Here is a 10084-nt window from a genome sequence, read left to right on the forward strand (position 1 = left end):
TGTCTTTTACTTCAATCCATGGTTAAATGCTGCAATTAGATATGGCCGGACATTCATGCACAAATGCAGCATAGAAGGTTTCCTATTGGAGAGATGCATGAGAGAGCTGGAAAGAGTGAGTAGGTTTCTTATTGTCAAGGGAGGGAGAGACGTATTAGACAGTGAGGGATTCTATTTAGAAGGTTTCTTATCGGATAGATATGAGAGAGATGGAAAGAGAGAGTAAGTTTCTTATTGGTCAGGAAGGGAGAGACGTATTAGAGAGTAAGGGAATCTATTTATAAGGTTGTCTATTGGAGAGAGATATGAAAGAGATGGAATGAGAGAGTAGGTTTCCTATATTGGTTTGCCAATTGGTAAGGGAAGGAGAGACGAATTTGTGAGAGTGAGGGAATCTATTTAGAAAAAGAAAGGAGGAAGGGGAGATAGGAAGGAATTTAAGGAGGTTTCCTATTGGTAAGAGAGGGAGTGGGAGATGGAAATAGAGTATGTTTCCAATTGTTAAAGGAGGAAGAGACTGCTCAGAGAGATTGAAAGAATATATTAATAGCTAGAGAAGGTTTCCTATTGGAGAGACATGACAGAGATGGAAAGAGAGTAGCTTTCCTAGTGGTAAGAGTGGGAGAGACGTATTATGGAGAGCAAGGGAATGAAGGAGGGGAGAGAGGAAGGAATATAAGGAGGTTTCCTATTGGTAAGGGAGGGAGAGAGACATGGAAAGAGAGAGTAGGTTCTCTATTGGTAAGGGAGAGAGGGGGAGCAAGAGATGGGAAGGAATCTAAGGAGGTTTCCTATTGGTGTGACAGGGAGAGATGTATTAGAGAGAGTGGGAAAAATATCTCCCCTAACCGGTATAGTTCTCTTAGTGCCGCTCATAAGAGGGGGCTGGATTCCATCTGGGCAGAGTGTTCAGTCAGGGGTGGAATGGTCATTTCAGTTCCCCTTATTAGGGAGCCGCAGGAACTGTACCAGGCAGAGAACCACAGGCGATAAAGATGAGGGACGTAGGCATTGTGTATTTTGTCACCTTGAGAATTTTTTTTGACAACGGGTTATAGACACTGTATTTTGTCGTTTTGGGAATTTTTTTTGACAATGATGAATTGAGTATTCTAGAGCTCTCGTAGTACATCTCATATTTTTAAAATTTAGAATTTGTGTCGATGTTTACTTCTTTATTATTATTTTGCTGATTCTTTAGGATACATTTAGCCGACTCCATTAAGCTGAAATAAGGCTATGATGTTGTTCTTGTTATTATTGAAAATGCCTAAAATGTCCCTAGGTGTGGTTGACTTATTTGATTATTTTGGAATTGATCTGAACTTTCAAAAGATATTTGTTTTGTCATTATAAACCTAAACCTTGTATTCATAAATAGAGCGATAACAACATGATTTGGCCATTATTTTATGTAAAATACTGCCAAATGCCCCATTTGGTGCATATTTTCAAACATATTATTGACCAAATCGGTATCCAAATTTTAATGTAATTGAATAGTACATATTTTAATTTCACAAAATTATTTTTTTCATGGTTTAATATTTCTAACGACACTTGGTTTGCGAAAAATGGACTTCTGGATTGAAAGATATGATTTTTTTCGAAATTTTAAGTAAGATAACAAACAAAGAGTTAAATAAATGGGTTAATTAACTGACGTCTGTAGGTCAAACTACGGTTCAGGGATAAAACCATGGTTCCCTAGGGAAACCAATTATAAACCAGGGTATTGCACGTCCTGGGTTAGCCCATGGTGTTCTATGGGTGCCCCATTTTAATTTTAGGGTTTCCCATGGTTGCCCATGGGAACCCTAGTGCATCCCTGTTAGGATTTTTCCTTCCCTCATGTGTCCCATGCAATTATGAACGCAAAAGGGATAGAGAAAATCATCTCTAATCCATCACATGGCAAGAGGGATCCATCTCATACCTGAATGCGCAGCGAAAATAAATCGATTCGGGTCTATTCGCATCCCATGAATATTTAATAATTAATAACAGGAGGAATCAAAAGAATTGCTAACCTGGTGAGCCTCAAGTGTTGCTTCTCCAATAGACAATGGTTCTTCCTCCAATGAGCGCTCCAAATAAACAGATCTGAACCTCCAATGGTGCTACCAAGGTTCTTCAAGTCAATCCCAGATGCTCCCAAATTCTTCAGCACAGATCTAGGGTTTCTCAAACCCTAACTCTCAATTGCAGTAGAGAGAAACTAGAAGAAGAAGGAGAGAGATCATAAGAGGGAGAGAGAGAGACCAAAACGTAGGAGAGAGGGGGCCAGGTCAAAACGTGGAGCACTACCCCCCCTCTGCGTTTTAGTCCCCTTATATAGAGCTAGGGTTTCATTAAAAAACCTGATAGGATTAGATTAATCCCTGTGAGACTCTGACTCTCTCTCTCTCTCAGTTTGACAGTTCTGTTTAAACTTAAAGTGCTTCAAAAAGGTGAAGAAGCAGAATCTAATAGGGAAAATATTAATTAGTTACTTTATTTAATATTTATAGATAATTACAATTAGCACCATATCCATTAATTCAATAAAGAACCAATTAAATTAGCAAATATCAAATAACTCCCTATATGATAACAAATTATCATATATAACCCCCCCACTAATCAACACCATCATTATGGAATCTAGGCCGGGCATGTACACATGTATTGCCAAACCCCAATCCATAGCACATGTCCATATAAGAGTGTCTGTGCATCTAATTGGGTCTCGCAAAACTCGATAAAATACTTTGTTCAAATAATCATATATAATCTATTATTTTATGTAAAATAGATTTTTGCAAAATCATTTTCAAATCGGCATTAGATCTAGATTCTGATCCGACCATACATAGACAGTCTCAAATCTTGGTGTTCCCCAATCGGGCAGTGGTGACCATGTTGAATAACTCCTTTACTGAAAATGTTCACGCATTCCCAAAACACCAACTTTGATTTGCTTGAGTTTCAGTCATTAATGAATCAAAGAATGTGATCATACTTTGCAGTGACAGGGTTCCCTCAGGTAAAGGGTGTCGGTGATACATGTCTATCCCTTCCTACATTTGACAGTAATACATGAGGGAATCGACAAAGTAGATTCTTCGTCAATACACACATCAAACATGTGAGTACTCGCATTCGTACCCTGACATCACATGTCTAGGCATACCCAATGCGACAACCATTTGATAAGGGCGGCCAACCCAAACCCTAGTCGTGATTACCATTTTAAGTAAAACTTACGGACACATAATGCTCAAAAAATTTATATTGCATGTGATAATATTAAACTAAAATGTATAAAAATTCAATACAAAGTAAAACCGGATTGAACCGGACCAAACCGAGTTTGATGGACACACAAGTCCAACAATGTCAACATGCTTAAACCGTCTAATGTCAACATAGTAGCCTTGCTGGTGTTCAATGGCTCAGTAGGGATCAGTTTGCACCTCGGTAGTGTTGGGATCGACACACGACTGATAAAGGCGCAAAGCACACCCAAGAGGAAGAAACACAAGCAAACAAAAACAACAAGCAAGATTTACGTGGTTCGGTAAAAATCTGTCTATATCCACGGAGAGATCCCCTGTTCTTCACTAAGAGAAAAAATATAGTACACGCATGGCTTAAATTTAATCCCAAAACCCAAACCCTCTTTTAGTTAATCCAAGAAGAATCCACTCTCATGCCTCACATCTTGCATATTGCTTGTTCCTATCTCTCTCCCATTTTGAGTCTCCCCTAAAAATATATAGAGGTACAAAGCTTGTTATGCAAGCATTCTTCCTTTGCATCTCACTCACATAGCTTGACCATCAAGCTACAATGTGAGTCCTAATACAATAGATGCAAGCCAACGTCCAACAACTCATGCGAATCCCTATTCAATAAATGCGAGTCAAAACCCAACAAATCTCCACCTCACAAGCATCTTGCCACTTTAGAGAAATTGTTTCAACTCCACACCTGCTTGTAATTACCACAAATAGAAAATCATTGGGCTTCAATGAAGGCATGAAGCTACCCAACTACACAACCACCCTGGATCAACACTTCCCTAGTGTCACTTGATTTGAAAACAACAGTCAATGAACAAGTGTAGCTAAACAAGTCAAGTTACCATACTTCCATATCAAAACCATTATGACTCACACCCCCATGGCGCCACCAGGATGTTCTTGCTTGACCACCATACCCAAGCCGGCCAGGCATGGCCCAGACCCTCATCCGAGGTGTCCCGTACAGCTCACCTCGGTCGCATGATGTGACGTTGCTCCATCTCTCCACCTGCTACAGCCTGTTTTGAGATACCTAGAATACATTCCAAGAATGCATACCAAACACAACCTTTTTCAAAAAATTGGATGCCTAATACCTAAGGGTGTCAATACGGTATGGTACCAGTATTCGGTATGGTACAGAAATCAAATACCCCATACCGTTATCATATCGTACCGAATAAATGGTGAATTTTTCATATCGATACCATATTGACTTGGTACGGTTTTTATGCAGTATAATATTTGGTACGGTATTCGATATTATACCTATATATGGTATTCAATATGTTATTTTTTACATATAAATTAATAAAATTATTACATATAATATGAAATATTGAAATATATTATATTGTATATATGAAATACATATATACTTATAAATATATAGACATATAATTGTATATATATATATAGCTTTTAATTCGGTATGGTTTCATATTTGGTAAAATGGTACGGTATCGATATGTACCAATGATTTTAACCTTCGATACTGTACCGTATCAAGTACGATATCATTTTCCATACCGATACTATACCAAATTGTATTTGATATGAAACAATATGATAATACGATACAACATCAATTACGGTATACGGTTTTGGTAGCGGATTGACACCCTTACTAATACCTTTCCATGTCCGTAACTTAACAGTTACCCATTCTATATTTTGGAGTAAATTTCTTTCATGAAAAAGAGAGAAATTTTTAATCTAGACAGCGACTGGTTAATCCTTTTCTTTTATTCTAGATTTTATTCTCTAATCTATATAGATAGGCTTTGTTCAATTCAAGTAAAGAAGTGTCAGTTACCCATTCTATATTTTGGAGTAAATTTCTTTCATGAAAAAGAGAGAAATTTTTAATCTAGACAGCGACTGGTTAGTCCTTTTCTTTTATTCTAGATTATTTCATTGCACTTCAAACCTTCCAACTCCTTCATTCCACTTCCACTTTGGAGTGATATACACATCCATAATAGTTGATCGAAGATTCAACCGCCGGGAAAGTGAGATCTGAGCAAGCCAAGTTTAAGCTTCTTCTCCCTCGATGTTTTGCAGGTTTTTTTAAGGGGTTTTTTAACCTCTTTTTTCTTTTGTTGTTTTCACTTCAATCAATGGTTAAATGCTGCAATTACTAACTTAGATATGCTCCATGTGTGTTATTGTTAGATTTGTCTTATTATTATTTTTTGTAAAAAGTCATGAATATATCACATGGTATTGAATTTATGTCATTTTTTATTTTTTAAGGGGGTGATTATCATTTATGATTTAAGATAATATCAAGTCTTCATGTTTGGTTATTGGTTGGAGCTTTGGGTTTAAAAAAAAACCACAAAAGTATTAGTTTATTATTTTTTTCTGAAATTTTAAAGACGTATAAAATCATACAAATTGGGATCAAAATAATGAGACGTGATGTATGAGTGAGAGTGAATAGTTTTGGGTTGATTGCTTGTAGAGTTGTAGGAAAGGTTTTGGTTGAAAACATATATTTTTGGTTTCATATATGCTTGTAGGAAGGTTTCCTATTGGTTAAAAACATATTAGAGTATAGAGGGAATATATTTATAAGGAGAGAGGGCGAGACACGCGAGTGAGAGATATGGTCGGTCAGTCATGTACAAATGCTGCATAGAAGGTTTCTTATTGGAAAGGGATCCAGATCTTCTACGGCGCGGGCTGCCTGTCTTGCCGTGCTGCGCAGACACAAGGTGGTGCATAATAACCGCTTTACCCCTGCCCAAGCGTGTGGCCCTGTGTCTGCATAGCACAGACAGAACAGGGCAACGTGCCTTAGAAATTCTGTGTTGATTGGAGAGATACATGAGAGAGATGGAAAGAGGGTAGGTTTCTAATTGTTGAGGGAGAGACGTATTAGACAGTGAGGGATTCTATTTAGAAGGTTTCCTATCGGAGAGATATGAGAGAGATGGAAAGAGAGGAAGTTTCTTATTGGTCAGGGAGGGAGAGACGTATTAGAGAGTGAGGGAATCTATTTATAAGGTTTTCTATTGGAGAGAGATATGAAAGAGATGGAATGAGAGAGTAGGTTTCCTATATTGGTTTGCCAATTGGTAAGGGAAGGAGAGTGAGGGAATCTATTTAGAAAAAGAAAGGAGGAAGGGGAGATAGGAAGGAATTTAAGGAGGTTTCCTATTGGTAAGAGAGGGAGTGGGAGATGGAAATATAAAGAGTATGTTTCCAATTGTTAAAGGAGGAAGAGACTGCTCAGAGAGATTGAAAGAATATATTAATAGCTAGAGAAGGTTTCCTATTGGAGAGACATGACAGAGATGGAAAGAGAGTAGCTTTCCTATTGGTAAGAGTGGGAGAGACGTATTATGGAGAGCAAGGGAATGAAGGAGGGGAGAGAGGAAGGAATCTAAGGAGGTTTCCTATTGGTAAGGGAGGGAGAGAGACATGGAAAGAGAGAGTAGGTTCTCTACTGGTAAGGGAGAGAGGGGGAGCAAGAGATAGGAAGGAATCTAAGGAGGTTTCCTATTGGTGTGACAGGGAGAGATGTATTAGAGAGAGTGGGAAAAATATCTCCCCTAACCGGTACAGTTCTCTTAGTGCCTCTCATAAGAGGGGGCTGGATCCCATCCGGGCAGAGTATTTAGTCAGGAGTGGAATGGTCATTTCACTTCCCCTTGTTAGGGAGCCGTAGGAACTGTACCAGGCAGGGAACCACAGGTGATAAAGATGAGGGACGTAGGCATTGTATTTTGTCACCTTGGGAATTTTTTTTGACAACGGGTTATAGACACTGTATTTTGTCATTTTGGGAATGTTTTTTTGACAATGATGAATTGAGTATTCTAGAGCACTCGTAGTACATCTCATATTCTTAAAATTTAGAGTTTCTGTCGATGTTTACTTCTTTATTATTATTTTGCTGATTCTTTAGGATACATTAGCCGACTCCATTAAGCTGAGATAAGGCTATGATGTTGTTCTTGTTATTATTGAAACTGCCTAAAATGTCCCTAGGTGTGGTTGACCTATTTGATTATTTTGGAATTGATTTGAACTTTCAAAACATATTTGTTTTGTCATTATAAACCTAAACCTTGTATTCATAAATAGAGCGATAACAACATGATTTGGCTATTATTTTATGTAAAATACTGCCAAATGCCCCATTTGGTGCATATTTTCAAACATATTATTGACCGAATTAGTATCCAAATTTTAAGGTAATTGAATAGTACATATTTTAATTTCACAAAATTATTTTTTTCATGGTTTAATATTTTTAACGACACTTGGTTTGTGAAAATTGGACTTATGGATTGAAAGATATGATTTTTTTCGAAATTTTAAGTAAGATAACAAACAAAGAGTTAAATAAATGGGTTAATTAACTGATGTCTGTAGGTCAAACTACGGTCCAGGGATAAAACCATGGTTCCCTAGGGAAACCAATTATAAATCGGGGTATTGCACGCCCTGGGTTAACTCATGGTATCCCATGGGTGCCTCATTTTAATTTTAGGGTTTCCCATGGTTGTCCATGGGAACCCTAGTGCATCCCTATTAGGGTTTTTTCTTCCCTCATGTGTCCCATGCAATTATGAACGCAAAAGGGACGGAGAAAATAATCTCTAATCCATCACATGGCAAGAGGGCTCCATCCCATACCCGAATGCGCAATGGAAATAAATCGATTCTGGTCTATTCGCATCCCATGAATATTTAATAATTAATAACAGGAGGAATCAAAAGAATTGCTAACCTGGTGAGCATCAAGTGTTGCTTCTCCAATAGACAATGGTTCTTCCTCCAATGAGAGCTCCAAGTAAACAGATCTGAACCTCCAATGGTGCTACCAAGGTTCTTCAAGTCAATCCTAGATGCTCCCAAATTCTTCAGCACAGATCTAGGGTTTCTCAAACCCTAACTCTCAGTTGCAGTAGAGAGAAACTAGAAGAAGAAGGAGAGAGATCATAAGAGGGAGAGAGAGAGACCAAAACGCAGGAGAGAGGGGGCTAGGCCAAAACGTGGAGCACTACCCCCCCTCTGCGTTTTAGTCCCCTTATATAGAGCTAGGGTTTAATTAAAAACCCTGATAGGATTAGATTAATCCCTGTGAGACTCTGACTCTCTCTCTCTCTCAGTTTGACAGTTCTGTTTAAACTTAAAGTGCTTCAAAAAGGTGAAGAAGCAGAATCTAATAGGGAAAGTATTAATTAGTTACTTTATTTAATATTTGTGGATAATTACAATTAGCATCAATATCCATTAATTAAATAAAGAATCAATTAAATTAGCTAATTCCAAATAACTCCTTATATGATAACAAATTATCATATACAATCCCCCAACTAATCAACACCATCATTATGGAATCTAGGCCGGGCATGTACACATGTACTGCCAAACCCCAATCCATAGTACATGTCCATATAAGAGCGTCTGTGCATCTGATCGGGTCCCGCAAAACTCGATAAAATACTTTGTTCAAATAATCATATATAATCTATTATTTTATGTAAAATAGATTTTTGCAAAATCATTTTCAAAACGGCATTAGATCCAGATTCTGATCCGGCCATACACAGACAGTCTCAAATCTTGGTGTTCCCCAATCAGGCAGTGGTGACCATGTTGAATAACTCCTTCACTCAAAATGTTCACGCATTCCCAGAACACCGGTTTTGATTCGCTTGAGTTTCAGTCATTGATGAACCAAAGAATGTGATCATACTTTGCAGTGACAGGGTTCCCTCAGGTAAAGGGTGTCGGTGACACATGTCTATCCCTTCCTACATCTGAAAGTAATACATGAGGGAATGGACAAAGTAGATTCTTCACCAATACACATATCAAACATGTGAGTACTCACATTCGTACCCTGACATCACATGTCTAGGCATACCCAATGCGACGACCATATGATAAGGGTGCCCAGCCCAAACCCTAGTCGTGACTACCATTTTAAGTAAAACTTAATTACGGACACATAATGCTCAAAAAGTTTATATTGCATGTGATAATATTAAACTAAAATGTATAAAAGTTCAATACAAAGTAAAACCGGATTGAACCGGACCGAACCGAGTATGATGGACACACAAGTCCAACAATGTCAACATGCTTAAACAGTCTAATGTCAACATAATAGCCTTGCTGGCGTTCAACGGCTCAGTAGGGATTAGTTTGCACCTCGGTAGAGTTGGGATCGACACACGACTGATAAAGGCACAAAGCACACCCAAGAGGAAGAAACACAAGAAAACAAAAACAGCACGCAAGATTTACGTGGTTCGGTAAAAATCTGTCTACATCCACGGAGAGATCCCCTGTTCTTCACTAAGAGAAAAAATATAGTACACGCATGGCTTAAATTTAATCCCAAAACCCAAACCCTCTTTTAGTTAATCCAAGAAGAATCCACTCTCATGCCTCACATCTTGCATATTGCTTGTTCCTATCTCTCTCCCATTTTGAGTCTCTCCTAAAAATATATAGAGGTACAAAGCTTGGCATGCAAGCATTCTTCCCTTGCATCTCACTCACACAGCTTGACCATCAAGCTACAATGTGAGTCCTAATACAATAAATGCAAGCCAACGTCCAACAACTCATGTGAATCCCCATTCAATAAATGCGAGTCAAAACCCAACAAATCTCCACCTCACAAGCATCTTGCCACTTTAGAGAAATTGTTGCAACTCCACACCTGCTTGTAATTACCACAAACAGAAAATCATTGGGCTTCAATGAAGGCATGAAGGTACCCAACTACACAACCACCCTGGATCAACACTTCCCTAGTGTCACCTGATTTG

This window comes from Telopea speciosissima, chromosome 7, assembly GCF_018873765.1.
Source record: "Telopea speciosissima isolate NSW1024214 ecotype Mountain lineage chromosome 7, Tspe_v1, whole genome shotgun sequence".
Classification (NCBI taxonomy): domain Eukaryota; kingdom Viridiplantae; phylum Streptophyta; class Magnoliopsida; order Proteales; family Proteaceae; genus Telopea; species Telopea speciosissima.